The sequence below is a fragment of the Hemitrygon akajei genome, chromosome 32 (assembly GCF_048418815.1).
Source record: "Hemitrygon akajei chromosome 32, sHemAka1.3, whole genome shotgun sequence".
Lineage (NCBI taxonomy): Eukaryota > Metazoa > Chordata > Chondrichthyes > Myliobatiformes > Dasyatidae > Hemitrygon > Hemitrygon akajei.
Genome location: NC_133155.1, coordinates 12,883,664 through 12,900,367, shown reverse-complemented (window position 1 = coordinate 12,900,367; position 16,704 = coordinate 12,883,664).

The window sequence follows — 16,704 nt, the reverse complement described above, 5'->3', positions numbered from 1 at the left end:
AAATATTAGAAGAGAAGTAGAAAGAATAAGAAAAAGTTACCACAAATAGTCTAACAAGATGGGGCTCACTTCCCAGGCGGCAGGTTGACTCGTTATAGAGCCTAGTGGCTGAGGGTAAGAATGACCTTGTTTAGTGCTCTTTGGCGCAGCGCATTTGTCTTAGTGTATAATTAAAAGTGCTCCTCTGTTCAGCCAATTTGGCATCCAGAGGGTGAGAAACATTGTCCAGAATTGCCAGGATTTTCCGTAGGGTCCTTTGTTCTACCACAGCCTCCAGTGTGTCCAATTTGACTCCTATAACAGAGATAGACTTTCTAATCAGTTTATTGAGCGTGTTGGCATCACTGGTGTTGATGCCATTGTGCCAGCATAGAAGATTGTACTAATGACAACAGACTGGTAGAACAATGAAAGGAGAGGCCTGCATACTCCAAAGGACCTCGGTCTCCTCGGGAAGTAGAGGTGACTCTGGCCCTTGTTGTACACAGCCTCTGTGCTGGTGCTCCACTCAGGTGCACCCCTCGGTACTTGTAGATCCTCAGCACATCCATATCCTCACCATCAATAGTAACAGGGAGTCGAGTATCACTGTGTACAGGTTCCCTCTCTTAAAACTTTCTCTGTTGGATTGCATTATGATTTTTAAAACAAGATTCATTTTAATTATCATTTAAACAATTAGAACCGTTTCTGCAATTCTGAGGTGGAGAAGAGAATTTATTTTATTTATTGAGATAAAGCATGGAGTAGGCCCTTCCAGCCCTCTGAGCCACACTGCCCAACAAGCCCCGATATAACCCTAGCCATTTACAATGACCAATACCAGCCAGTATGTCTTCGGGCTGTGGGAGGAAATGGGCACCCAGAGGAAACTCGCGCGGTCAGGGGAGAAGACTAGAACTCCTTACGAGCAGCAGCAGGAATGGAGCCCGGGTCCTCTGAACTGTAAAGCTTTGTGCTAACCACTACACAGCCATGCCACCCCATGGTGATTATCATTGTGATATCAGGTGCAGTTGATCTACTGATGCAATTTATATTGCTACATTGTGCATGCATGAGGACCTGGTTACCGTGCAAACTCTACAGCAGTAATGCATCGTGAAAGATTTATGTAGAAAGGTGTTCTTTAATGTCCCTATTTTGTGCCTTCTCAAAGAAGGGAAAGTTATGGCTTTACACCATTTCTAGGCGGCTAACAAGTTGATTTTTTTATATATATTGGCTCTCATCTATGGGGGAATGAAAAAAGCAGACATAGTCTGCTGTTAAATTTTAAATCAATTTCTACATTAGAAAGTTAAGTCATTTATGCAAATTGCATATTAAATCCTGTAAATAAAAACTGAGTTTTTAAATAATTTGAATTAATAGGGTTCAACCATCTGATCAAATCCTTATTTACAACAGCTATAATGCATATTTTCTCTTCAGAATGTAATTAGCTTGTTTTCATGGTCAGTTTCTGAACGAGACTGATAACAAGTAATTGCATTCATTTGGTTTATACTCCTGAATGATATCTCGAAGAAGGAGTGGTCCCTGAACTTTGGGTCTGTTATCAGAAAAGAACTTTAAACACAGGCCAGGATTGAGCTGATTGATCACCGAGTTCGAAGCTCATAGAATTGTAATCAGTGTAACTGAAGTTGTGCAGAGCCGCAGATATTCAGCCAATCAATGACTATGTGATGAAATTTAACTTTTCCATTCCCAACTACTCTAATTACTTGAGCGTAGCTATTGACTGTGAATGTGTTCTTTTAATAGATATGAAGATTGTGCAAAGTCAGTTAAAAGGGCCTATGTTGTGGGTTAAAGAATAATTTCTGTATACTAGAAAAGTAAGCGTTACAAATTGCCAAGCACTCTTGTTAATACAGCTGTTCTAATGTTTACTTAATTGGGGTGAGCAATCTAATGAAAATATATTTTGCTCTTAGGATGCATTATCTATAATTAAAAAGGACTTTAATTGATTTTAATAATCCTTCTGATGATCCTTTAGAGTTTTTCAGTGTCATCTATTTTACCTACTCTACTAGGGCACATCAAGTATTGTTTGCTTGACACAATTACCTTGAAAAATGTCCTTGGTCGTTGTAAAAGTCTGTTGAAATATGATTGCAAAAATAATCTGACTTTCCTTGATACAATTGTCTCAATAGCTCGTCTGTGTCATTTTTCTGATTACTATTCTCCATTATTACCTCATCATCGTTGTGTGCTGTGTTATGTGATGTGGGCGATCATGGTCGATGCCCATGATTGTTGACAAATTTAAGTGGTTTGCCATTGCCTTCTTCTGGACAGTGTCTTTTCAAGACAGGTGACCCCAGCCATTATCAATACTCCTCAGAGCATAACCAGCACTTCAGATGGGCACCAGTTTCTAATATGGCCATCCACCACCTGCTCCCTGGGCTCCATGGGATTTGGTTGGGGGGCTAAGCAGCTGCTACACCTTGCCTACAGGTGACTTTCAGGCGAGCAGAGGGAATGAGCGCCTAACACCTCCTTTGGTAGAGATGTATCTCCACCCTGCTACGCAGCATTATTACGTAGGTACTCTAAAAGAGAAATTCGGAATATGTGTCACCATTTTTTTTTATAAGGACAATAAAGCAAATCAGCATCAGCAAAGATGACAAAGTCTGAAATGTCGTCACGTCAATAGCTGCTGCTACTGAGCTCGGGTGAATGAGGATGATCAAGTAAAGGTGATCATTGGGCAACTCGGTAACAGTGGTATACACGACGTGATTACAGCTCGGCGTCGGAATTTTCCTCTGTAAGCAAATTTGGACGTTGCTTCCCATGTGCCCGCAAGTGTCTTCCAGTTGGTCCGTTCTCCTCCTCCAGTCCAAAGACTTACCGGTTAGGAGGTCAATTGGTCATTGTAAATTGTCTCATGACATGGCTGGGGTTGAATCAGTGGGTTGCTGGCTGGCACAGCTCAAAGGGGCAGAAGGGCCTGTTCCACGCTGTTCCTCTTAAAAAAGAAGTCCATAAATGAGAGAATCAGTTTTGGTGTGGTGTATTCATGCTGAGTGGAGTCTCAGATTTTAGTTATCAAACAAGCAGACTGCCAGATTATGAATATTTTCCACTATGTCCTACCAGTTAATAATACTTGGTTAAGGCTGGTAAAATGAAAAACAAGTGTTATCAGTAAATTGCTCGATGTTGGTTTAACAAAAGCACTTGTACTAGAATCAACTACCGAAGTTTATAACGAGAGATATAATTTACATTACCCGGCAGCTTCCTAGTGACCTGAACTTTCCAGAAACTATTGTTCCCTGTGCCTGTTCATGGTGTGGAGATGTCACCAGCTCAGTCGGCCTTTATCGGCCATCCTTAATTCTCTTCATTTCAAAGAGCAGTCCAGAGTCAGCCGATTGGTGGGTTTGGAATCCAACTAATCCAAGTAAGGAAGACAGTAAAAATAAATAAACAAAGCAAGGATTTTATTTTATTAATCTATCAAATGTTTATGATTGATTACCGCATTTTGTTTATTACAGATTCAATTATAGCAGCAATCTTCCACAAGCTCTGGTCTGGTATTGTCTCCAGTTGTGCTAAGCTACTCCAGTCATTTAACAGGGGAACCTGTAGAGTTTTTTGCAGCGTATACGGGTAATAAGCCATCTATCAGATTGTCATTCACTCCTCACTGCTGCTTGTTCAGTAATTTGTGCAACTGAACTGCAGGGGGCGTGCTTCTATCGAAAATTACTTTCTTTGTCCTTGGATGATCGTAGTTTCTGTCTGCTGAATGCAACTGAAAGTGGCCCTGAGAAGAAATTAACCGCCAAAGATAAAGTCTTTCTGCATACACTAAGTAATTTTAACTCTTCCAGTGTGGAAGACCCTGTTCTGACCCATTTTCTCTGTAGTTATTGTCCAAATGTATTTCTGAGAAATTCTAACAGTTTTGCCCGAATCACAATAGCTGCAGTATTTAAATCACAGCACAGTACCTTTTCCAAAGCAATAGAAAGCAAGTAAATGTATGCTGTGTCTGATATCTTGCCTGCACTATTAACTAACTTTGTATTTTATGATCAACTATGTAGTTACTATATTTATTACAAAATAGGTTATTGAATAATAGTTGAATAATAATTGAATATTCGAAGATCATCAAGGACCCTCATGATTTGGGACATAACTTTTTCTTGTTACATCATCAGGGAGGAGGTAGTGGAGTCTGAAGACCCACACTGAATGTCTTAGGAGCAATTTTCCCCCCCCCCCCCACCATCAGATTTCAAAATCCTTGAACACTACCTCAATATTGCTTTTCCATTGCACTATTTATTTTGCAATTATAGTAATTTTGTGTATTTTCACTGCTGTAAATTTTGCATCATATAAGACGGTGATAAAAAAATTGATTCTGATACTTCCATGTAACATTACATTTTATAAGCCTGCATTATGATTCTATTAATTTAACCATAAAATATTTTGGAATATTAGACTCATTTCAATAATGATGCAGATACTTTGTGAAATGTCTCATTTCTTACATCCACTTGGAGCCACCAGTTGCTTGTATAATATTGGATTCTATCTCACTCTCAGAATCAAGGGGTATGCCCTCTGCAGCCACTTTCAATCCTGTGCACTGGACAGTGCCTTCTCTCTCCAAAACATCGACTGTTTATTTCCCTCCATAGATGCTGCCTGACCGGCTGAGTACCTCCGGAACTTTGTTTTGCATTGCTCAAGGTTTCCAGCATTTGCAGAATCTCTTCTGTTTATAAAATGTGAATTAATACATTTTGGTAGGTAGGACTTAAAGGAAGAACAGAACACGAAAGACAGGATTCGTAGTAGTGTTGAGGAACAGAAGGATCTTGGGAGCTTTATGTTCCTATATCCTCTAAAGCTGTCACACAAGTTGATAGGGTGGTTAAGAAGGCATACGATGTGTTTGCCTTTATTAGGTGGGGTATTGAAACAAGAGCCATGAGGCAATATTGCAGCTATATAGATAGATAGATACTTTATTGATCCCAAAGGAAATTATAATGTCACGGTTGCATTACATGTGCACAGATATACAAATATTAGAAGAGAAATAAGAAAGAATGAAAATAAACAAGTTACCCCAAACAGACCAACAGGAGGAGGTTATCACTTCCCCGGCCATAGGTTGACTCACTTTAGAGCCTAATGGCCGAGGGTAGGAATGACCTCGTACAGCGCTCTTTGGAGCAGCGCGGTTGTCTTTGTCTATTATTAAAAGTGCTCCTCTGTTCAGCCAACTTGGCACGCAGAGGGTGAGAAACATCGTTCAGAATTGTTCAGGAGTTTCCGTAGGGTCCTTTGTTCTACTGCAGCCTCTAGTGGAATATCTTGTTCAGGTCTGGTCACCTCATTATAGGAAGGATATGGAAGCTTTAGAGAGGGTACAGAGAAGACTTACCAGGAGGCTGTCTTATCAGGAGAGACTGAGGAAGATAGGGGTTTTCTTTTTGGAGAGGAGCAGGATGAAGGGTGACTTGATAATGGCACATAAGATGATAACAAGTATAGATGGAGTGGACAGCCAGTACGGAGGCAATAACTAATAGGAGAGGGTGTAATTTTAAGGTGAGTGGTGGAGCGTATAGGGGGACTGTCAAAGTGCATGGAACACACTACCAGGAATGGTGGTAGAGGCAACACATTAGGAAGAGTCCCTTAGGCACATGGATGAAAGAAAAATGGAGGGCCATGTGGGAGGGAAGGATTAGATTTACTGTATCGTGAAGTAGGTTAAGAGATTGGTAAAACATCCTGGGACAATGGGCCTGTACTGCGCTGTAACGTTCTAGGTTCATGTAGGGTTCGAGATTACCAGTCTAGAACATCACAAATCTAGCCTCAGCAGCCTGTGCCTCTCCTGGGCTTCTGGTTTGGGAACAGTTGGAATGCTTTCTAATGCACACACACTCATGCATGCAAATTATCACCATCTCAGATAAAACTATCATCCACAGTTTCCTCAGACTCCTTCATACCCACATTAATGCCCTCTTGCTTTCAGAGTTCCTGCCCCCCCCTACAAATTTACATTTACCACAACTCTGCTCTCCCTCTCTATTCCAGTAAATCCTCTTTAGCTTCTCCCTTCATCTCGTTTTGTTGCCCTCCAAAAAAGCAGGGTGACTACAGGATCACTGTTTTGAGGAAGCACCAAACTCAACCCATTCCTGAAATGCAACCAGCCAGTCCTTTTGGCTTGCTCTGTGTTCCCTTCCTGATCTGACTGCCTTTGGCACTCCCATCTCCCTTCACGCAGACGTAACCTGACACGGGACTTACACTGCAGGCTCGAGGAAGCCTCACTGTCTACAGGTACCCCTGCATGTCGCACATTACCCTCTGACATGGAGATAGATAACCAATCCTCCTTCATGGCTGGATCCAAATTTTAGAACTCATTACCCAACAGAACTGCAAGAGCTCTTTCTCCAGAAGGATTTTTAGTATTTTTTATTTGCAAGGAGAGTTGTGGGTGGACAATGAACACCAGTAAACATCCTTTATAAAAGCAGAAACTACTACATTTGAAACCATCCTCAAAATTTGTCCTTGACTGTGCTTCAATCAACTTCTACAACTCTTGCTTAATATTCTTGGTTTTTTGGGACCCTCATGGAATAAAGTATGGGGAAAACAGCTGAGGTAGCTGGATCAGCAATGGACATAATGAGAAGGTAGTTGGGGGAGGGTGGGTGAGGGAGAGGCAAATAACCTTCACCCACTTCTGTTTATTTAAACTGTACAAGTCAATATTTTTGCAATGGGCTGATTTTTGTTTTTGCTCCATTGAGAAGCTTTGCCAACAAATGCAATAGGCACACCCATGCTGTTCTGACTTTAGCTTTTTCTAATGTCCTAGTGTAGATTACTTTTCTTCTTCTGTTTCTCTTTTTCACTTTATGTTCCTTGTTCCCCTGTGACTTTATTCTCTTAGTATTGATTCTGAAGCCTTCAAACATTCTGCTTCCTGTGTATTCATTTTGATTGTCAAAATTTTATTTGTACGTGTTCTTTCCATAATTTTCTTCGAGGCAACAACCCAAAAGAGAACCATAACGAAGAGATAAAGACTGGCCCTGGAACCAATGATGTATCAGGAACAGAGAAGAAAAGGTGCAGAGTTGCCAATTGGTAGGAGCTTAAAAGGAATGTAATGAGATAGAAGTTGCGGTTTTTAACATGCTATTTACTGTTCGAGCAATTACTTTGCAGAAGAATAAAATGGAAGTCCAGCTTTGAAAGGAAACTTAAGAGCAGAAGAGAAGTATGCAATCTCCCTGAAATCTTTTCAATAGAATGAGGAAAGGACATAGAATCTGTTTCTTAAGATTAAATCAAGAAGGAACACATCCAATACAAGACTTCAGGCACTGTGGATTGAGCGACAACATATTATTCTGTGCTTTGGAACTGCATTTGTATCCAGCCTTGGATGTAAAGAAGAATGTGGAGTTTTTTTTATTAAGATTCTGTAACATATAATCCAGTCTGGTCTGTTATTTAGGAGTTGTCATTAAGAACTGAAAAGATGAAAAATTTAGCATGAGTTTTAGTTTTTAATAAGAGTAGACTATTGTGGTAATTTCTCATGACAAGATTTGACTGCAGAGAAATTAACATTTGAATAATGTTTTATAGGTTTGAATGAATTAGAATTAGCCATTTCTGACTGAAGCATCAATATATGATGGATATCTTTCAACTCTAATCTCCTCATTCAGAATGTATTGTTCTCCAGCCCTTCACGACTGGTTTAATCACACCAGTTCTCTACTATAAATACAAACATTTGTATATTAAATATTAATTTAATATATTAATAACAAACCTCTCTGCATTTTGTTCAGATTCCATGTATGCTACAAAGAAATGAAGAGCTTTTCTATTACCACCATAGTTTATTTATTAAACATATCAAAAAATTAAGGCTTGATATTAAATAGGAAACATCCTGGAATATCCTGTGGAAAATATAAAGGATTATATAAGTGCTAATTTCTCCCCCAAATCAGCTCCTTCCATGAAAAATGATTACTGATGTAACTTTTTACTCTCGTTGACATAAATGCTCTCAATTCTATCCTCGTTTCTACTTTTTTTTTTGCAGAATCTTCCATCAGGAATAAAATATAACCTAGCATCTATTTTCTTAGACAACTAGTGTTGGCACCTCTTAACCACTTTTTAAAGCAACAAAAGCCAAACTTGAGGAGCAAGTAGCTCATACTACTGACGTATGCATCTCCCGTATAAGCAGCTCACATGATTTCAGCTGCCAAAGTCAGGAATTCATTAACCTTCCAACACTTTGGCCCTGGTGGGGACATGTGTTGATCTGCAAGACACCATCTCTTTTTAAAATTACCTTGACACAAACAAATGTTGTTTACTCATGGAGATTTTATAAGGACAAAATTTGAGGAAATGTTTATTAATTTATTATTTAGAAATATAATGTAGAACAAGTCATTCCAGCACAATGAGCCAGCTACCCAGCAACCCACCTATTTAACCTGAGCCTAATCATAGGACAATTTACAATGACCGATTAACCGACTAACCAGTACGGCTTTGCACTGTGGGAGGAAACCCATGTATTCACTGGGAGGGCAGACAAACTCTTTACAAATGATGTCAGAATTGAACTCTGAACTCTGACACTCCGACCTGTAATCGCGTCACACTAACCGCTATGCTACCTTGGCGCCCTAGTTCTTGTTCAAATAGTTAGTAGAAAGAAACTTGATAACTGCATTGACTTGTTCAGCAGAAGTTTAGTTAAATCCAAGGAAAGCAGTAACAGATCTATTTTCCAAGTTCAAATTAGGCCACCTTCACCCACCTGATTTCTCCTCTGATGACTATGAGGTTTTGGTATCCATTTTAAAGCAATAATACATTATATCAATGGGTGAATCTCACTGGTAGAAAATAGTGACACTGACCAGAACCACTGCTGTTCATTCAGTGCTGGTGATTGAACCCACACTCTGCTGGCACTGCATCTCTCTGCAGTCCATGGCAAGACCTCATGCCTCATTATGTTCTTAATTTCATTTAAATAATTGAGTGTTCTTTTGTACTAATTAGCTTTAATAGTTTTTCTGTTTCTGCATGGTCGAGACATTTAGAATTCATTAAAAATTCATGGCAACTCAGACATCACACCATCTCCAATTTGACCTTCTGTCCAGGAGCTGTCGGGGCACCTGCCACACTTATCACTACCAAGATTCTGCCACCTAGCTCTCAAGTGTGAAGGTCGAGTGAGATCTGTCCCTAGTGTGGCTAGATCAGGGAAGGTGGGAACTGGGCTCAATGAGAAATATGGGCTTCTGGCCTAGGCCCAGGAAGGCTTGAGCACCTGGACCACACCCAGCTTCATCGGAGTCTATGATCCAGGCTCATTGGCCAGGCTCAGCAAGATCCAGGCCTTTGGTCCATGATCTGGGCTCCTGGAATAAAACCAGCTTCGTCCCAGCCCCTAGGCTAGAATCATCATGATGCAAATGTTGGGTGAGACCCAGCACAGCCTGGGCCCCTGGCTAGACCCTACCCAATCCCTGCTCTAATCTTTGGCTTCATATTCAGGCTTCTGGAGCACTGAGCCAGACCAGTATATATGTGCAACTGTAATCTGGGTTCTGTCATTTTAATCTCTTCCTATATCTTCAATTGTAGGAGCATGGAAACAGGATCTTCAAAAGAACAAATGTCTCTCTGTAAGCTATCCTTCCTCTTGTTTCAGTCTGTCCCAGTTGAGGTAGAGTTTTATTTATACAGTTCAAAAATACTATGTCTCTTAGATATCTGAAACTGAAATAAAATGCTGGAAATGCTCAGCTTTTCAGGTAGCATCAGGGAAGAGAGAGACAGAGTTAATGTTTCTGTGGGCATACTTTGCAAATCTATAAGACCAGGAACTGTAAACAAACTGTGCAAATGCAGATATGAATAAATAGCAAGAAACAGTGAGCATCAAATAACAATGTAGAAGAGTTCTTAATTGAGTGTAGTTATCCCCTTTTGTTCAAGAACCTGATGGTTGAAGGGTGGTAACTGTTCTTGAACTGGTGGTGTGATCCTGAGACACCTGTACCTCCTACCTGATTGGAGCAGTGAGAAAAGACCATGGCTTGGGTTGTGAAAATCTTTGATGATGGATGCTGCTTTTCTATGGCAACATCTCATGTAGATTGTTCAGTGGTTGGGAGGGTTTTATCTGTAACGTACTGGGCCAAATCCATCACTTTTTGCAGGATTTTCCAGTCAAAGGCATTGGTGTTCCCATACCAGGCCATAATGCAGCCAGTCAGCACACTTTCCACCACACATCTATAGCAGTTTGCCAAGGTTTTTGATGACATGCCGAACCTCCGCAGACTCCTGAGGAAGTAGAGGCACTGTTGTGCTTTCTTCACAATAATATTTATATTATTATTAATATTTATATGATAGGTCCTCTGAGATAGTGACACCCAGGAATTTAAAGTTACTTTCCTCAGACCTGCAGCATAACTTTCAAAGTGTCACCAGACAGTTTAAACTGTAGCCTACAATATTAAATTTATGCACTTTACTTTGTTTATCTATATGTAATTCATTTGTAGATTTAATTCTTACTTTCCTAAGTTATTGTGTGTGATGTGTTCTACTGTGCTTTACACTCTGCTCTGGAGAAACATCTCGTTTGGTGGTGTGCATGTATATAGTTAAATGACAATAGACTTGAATTGAAACCTGACCAGAGATTAGTTCTGGGCCCATCAGTTTACAGGTCATATATTCTCTTAAACAATATACTTGTGAAGTTTTTGTTTATGAAGCAGTTTGTCAGTGTAAATGGATTACAAAAAAAACCTCATAAACCAAAGCCATTGGGTGTATTTAAAGTGAATGTTGATGGGTTCTTGATCAGTAAGGACATCAAAGATTATGGGGAGAAGGCAAGAGAATGGAGTTGAGAAGGATAATAAATCAGCCATGATGGAATGGCAGAGCAGACTCGATGGGCTGAATGGCCCAATTCTTCTCTTATGTTTATAGTCTTATGAAGCCAAAGCTCCTTTAAGTGAGTGTGAATGTGGACATGGTGACCATTAACTAACATGCATAATCGCATCAGATCTTATTTATAGCAACTGAAAGATAACAAGTTCTTCAGCTTAATGAGCTCACCGTTGGAACAGAAGCTGCATGCTGCCCAATTGCATCATTCTATAAATACTCTCACTGTTTTACCAATCCATCCAGCCTCCTTCACTTGCCTGTCAGTCCTGTGTAAAATAAGAGACTTTACTTTGATTAGCTGCCTGCAGGTTTTGGTAATCTACACTTACAGTGGTCAGATTTAACAAGGAAGATTGGAGAAAAGCTTCATTTTTCTGCAAATGATGTGTGTTTTCATTGTAATTATCTGAGAGTGATAATTAATCAGCCAATTAACAGATTTACAGTTCACTCAAATATACCACCATCCAGTCTTCAATCCGCCAAGTAATAGGAAGCTATCTTTGTGACATGCTGATAAATCCATTGCGGCATAAACAAAGAAGAACGATTATGTTTGTGTTGCAGATCAAAACCTATTGTTTTCCTACAGGAGACGAATGGGGAAAACAGAATGTGAGACTTGAAGGCGAGCCTCTCTTTCCTGCACAAGCGTCTGGTCAACTCTGCAGCGCTGGACGATATCTTGGCCACAAAGATTGAAAGGAAATGTCTTGCAGCAGTGGAAGGGAAGGGAAATGCTTTTGTCTTTTTCAGTATCTCTGTCAAAATGCAATCTTTTGTCCCCCATATTCCTGTTTTTTGAAACATTCATTCATTCACAAGTTGTTGATATTCTGAAGCACTTCCAAAGGCAGTCAAACATTGTAGACACTCACTGGATAATTTAAGCTAATTTTCCTCTCTCTTAGTCAACCAAATGATTTATTACATTGTTATAGCCATTTGCCAATCACCATTGCTAATACTAGATACTTTATTCCAGATTTATTACTTGAATTTAAATTCCTCTGTTGCTATGGGGAGATCTGATATCATATCTTCAATCCAATGATCCAGTTACTCACCTCTTAATTACAATCCCCTACATCTGCTTTGTGGAAAAAAATACAAATTCTTGGATTTTCAGTCATTTTCAAATTTTATCAGCATTTTTGTTTGAAAGTTTAAGCAATCCCCTTTCCTTCCACTGCATTCCCATAGTTTTGAGTTTGCACAGAGTATGTTTTCTTCGGAGTCAGGTTACAGGTCACTTTCCCAAATGCAACTGTGTTTTTTACAATATCCAGGTACATGCGCTGATCCAAGGAGTTAAACAGATAAATGTTGGCACTAATGTATGTTGTAGCTTTTAGGATCTAACACACTATATCTTTGACTTAATTGGGGGAGAATATACATGATGTGCCTTAGAGAATGAAATATATTTGTTAGATTTATTCAACAGCCGGGTCTTACAGAAGCAGATAATTTTGAGTTTTGTGTTAATGTTCTGTCTGTTCAAACTAGAAAAAGTGAAGTGATAAAATTTATAAACACTAGAAAGTCTGCAGATGCTGGAAGTCTAAAGCAACACACACAACTTGCTAGAGGAACTCGGCAGGTCAGGTAGCATCTACAGAAAGGAATAAATAGTCGACATCTCAAATGAGACCTTTCTTCCAGACTGAGAAGGAAGAAAGAAGATGCCAGAACGATGAGGCTGGGGGCGAGGAAGAAGACTAGCTGGATGGTGACAGGTGAAGCCAAGTGGGTGGGAAAGGGTTAAAGAGGAAGGAATCTGATAGGAGAGGAGAGTGGACCATAGGAGAAAGGGAAGGAGGAGGAGATCCGGGGAAAGTAATAGACAGGTGAGAAGAAATAAAAGATCAGAGTAGGGGTGAGGGGAAGAATTTGATATTCAATCCATCAGGTTGGAAACTACACAGATGGAATATAAAGTGTTGCTTCTCCACCCTGAGGATGTCCTCATCTTGACACAAAAGGAGGCCATGGACCCACACATCAGAACAGGAGTGGGTACCTGTATTAAAATATTTGGCCACCAGGAAATCACATTTGTTGCGTAGGGTGCTGAGGTGCTTGACGAAGTGGTCCCCCAATTTACGACGGGTCTCACCAATGTAGAGGAGGCTGCTTCAGAAGCGCCAGATACAATAGACAACCCCAGCAGTTTCACTGATATTAAATAAAATGTATTGAAGAATATATTTTACTAACATAAATTTGTTAGGATGGCATAACAGCACAGCAGTTAGTGAGAGAATTTGCAGCATCAGTTGTAAGAAGTTTGTTCGTTCTCCCTGTGACCATGTGGGTTTCCTCCAGGTGCTCTGGTTTCCTCCCGCATTATAAAGCCATGAGTTAGCGTTAGTAAGTTGTGGACATGCTATGTTGGCACTGGAAGCATAGCGACACTTGCGGGCTGCCCGGGGCACAACCCCAGACTGGACCGGTTTTGAAGCAAACATCACATTTCACTGAATGTTTTCATTACATGTGACAAATACAGCTAATACGAAGAGTACAACAGAACTTTTTCACTTTAGTTAGCTGTTCTATCCATGGATGTTGCATCCTGGCTGTCTAGATTTGCAAACCTGTGCAGTATATGGAGAGCAAGCTGTTGCCCATGTAGCAGTCACCCTCTCTTCATGTTTCCGATGAACCCAAAGGAACGGCAGAGACTGATACAGTTTGGCACCAACAGCGTCGCAGGAGTTTCCAGCCAGCATTCAGCTCAAAGTAGGGCAACCTTAGGGTCTCCAGTTCCAGTTATTTCCCTTGGGATTTACTCCCTAAGCTTTCCCCATGAGTGGGTATAGCTGTTCTCCTTTTCTTAGATGAGCTGCCAAACCTGGTCGGTGAGCCCATCTGCCCAAAACAACTGGTTGTAAAGCGCCAGTAGCCTGGCTTTGCCTTTTCTCCTGTCAGTAAAAATGGTTCCACCGGCTAGGTAGCAAAGCCACATGTAAAGGCCAGGAGCTGGACTTGGTTGTTAGAAGCTATTTGAGATGCATACTATTGTGGGCACTTAATAGGTGGTGGGAACTTATCCCCATTACCAGCCCCCAACTATAACAACCTTAAGGATCTTACATTTATGCCCCCATTTATGAGCAGAACAAATAGTTTGCTGATGCTCAAATCAGAAAGGTTGTAGACAACACTGGCCCAGACTGGGTTCTTCTTCGGCCCACAGTCACACCTTGAACTACCATTACATCTGGCCAACACAAGGAAATCTGCAGATGCTGAAAATTCAAGCAACACACACAAGATTCGTCCTGACGAAGGAGCTCGGCCTGAAACGTCAACTGTACTTTTTTCCTATAGATGCTGCCTAGCCTGCTGCGTTCCACCAGCATTTTGTGTGTGTTCGCTACATCTGGCCTCCCAGTCTCCCAGTATTTAATTTGATTTGTTATTGTATCTTACAATACATTTTTTTTATTTTTAAAATTACTTTAATAATTCAGATCTACTTTGGGAGCTTTTGACTGTTTTTCCTTTATAAAGCCCCGGTTTGGGCCTCAGGTACTGCCATCTGAGGCCTACTTACCTTTGGGGAATGGCTGTAGTCCAAATGAATGTGCAAGGCCAGGTAACATTAATGAGGTTCTGAAGATTGAGCATAGGGTGAGCTCGAGTAGAGGCTGGGTCAAGCGTGATCCAGCCTGTTTTTGTTTTATAGATGCAAGTATGTACCTCTTCAGCTGAGGGTCAGTGGATTAGTCAACCCTCACCACGACTGCACAGCTTTATTAGACCGAGTTAACTGGTAAAACTCATCCTGTTAAAAGAAGTGTGTTGAAATGGGCAATTTAACTTCTTGTCTGGTTAGTGCTGGTATACACAGGGTTGTCATATAGCAAATAGGAATCAGAGCCTCTCCTGACATCTCCACTTTAACCACGAACACGCCGATTAAATTTTAGTTCTTCTCGTGCTGATCACAGAGAGAAAAATTAACTCGTCACATTCTTCGAACTAAAGATGAAATGTTCCTGCTGTGGCCTAGTCAAATTTTAGTCACCGGCTTTTCCAGGTGATGGCCTTATCAAGATTAGTATTGACCATAAAGAGGGATGGTAAACTGTTTAACAAGCCCACAGCTCAACTCCTCAGATAAGTCCTGATAGGTTATTTACCTGGTTTTCATAAGCCCAACTCACTGGGATTTTCAGAGAGACACCAAGATTACAAACTCAGCCCCAGTAAGTGAAAACGATGCAATAATGAACAGTTTTCTGATCACTGAGTAAATCTTCAGTTTCTCACTCATTGATACAAGCTCTGCAGAATAAGTGAACAAAATAGAGTCCTGAAGAAGGGTCTCGGCTCGAAATGTCGACTGCTTGCCCTTTTCCACAGATGCTGCCTGACCAGCTGAGCTCTTCCAGCATTTTGTGTGTGTTGCTTTGGATTTCCAGCAACTGCAGACTTTCTCGTGTTTGGGGTTTATTTTTCGCTCGGCACGTTAGCATCATGTGTTTTTGGTCAATATATCGTTACGTTCAATGCTGATGGAGAGTAACCTTGCAGGAGTTTCTGTGTTTGCGACCGGGGGGGGGGGGGGGGCGGGTTCTGGTTGCTTGGGGCTTGATCCAGCCCACAGTTGCTAGAGGAAGGTACTTTAAGCCTACTTCTGAGCTTCCTTATGTCAGGAGTGCCATGGCTTCTGACAGTGATATGAATTAGTTGTCCTTATGGCCCATAGTAGCTTCATCAGCTACTGACCGTAAACGTAGCTGGCAGGTACCAGGGTGGTAAAAGAAATGCACTGTTTTAAACAACTTCACGTATAAAGATTAGCTTTATTTGTCACGTGTACATTGAAATGTACAGTGAAATGTGTTTATTACATCAAATTAAATCAGTGTGGATTGTGCTGGGCAGCCCACAAGTATCGCGACATTTCCACTGCCAACGTAGCCTGCCCACAGCTCTCTAACCCTAGCCATAAGACTTCGGAATGAGGGAGGGAACTGGAGTCTCTGGGGGAAAGCCATGCAGTCACGGGGAAAGAGAGCAAACTCCTTACCAACAGTGGAGGAATTGCACCCCGGTCACTGATCACTGGTGCGATGTGCTAACCACCAGACTACCATACTGCCATCTGCTGATGGTGACCACTGCAAAGGAAATTTTCCATGCGTCTGAAGGCGACAATTGAAAAAAAAACGGTAAAATAAGAAATCACCTGAACATGTGCTGCCATTAATTTATTTGCTTTTGCAGTGTCGATGGGCTTTGCCAATCAACAAGAAATTAATTTTGCATGCCTGCTTTTCTCCCCACTGACTGGTTCAAACTGCTGCAGGCTCAGTTTTGAATCCCGTCCACAAAAATTAAACAAACCACTTCCTTCATCAATTGCAAAGTTTTGAACAAAACAAATGAACTGTTTACAGCAACGACCCAGATAATATTTTGTTTCGAAGCACTTCCTCTTTGGCAGAAATGTTCAGGTTAATGTATTAAATTTATTTCTGACATTAAATAAAGATGGAGATTGAAAATAAAGATGGAGATTGAATTTCACTTAAAGAATAAATGCAACATATTCTGCTGCAGCTCTGGCTTACTAATTGTAATCACATCTCTGGATGAATTAGAAGCTGGTGAATATTTTGCATCTGATTCCCTGGT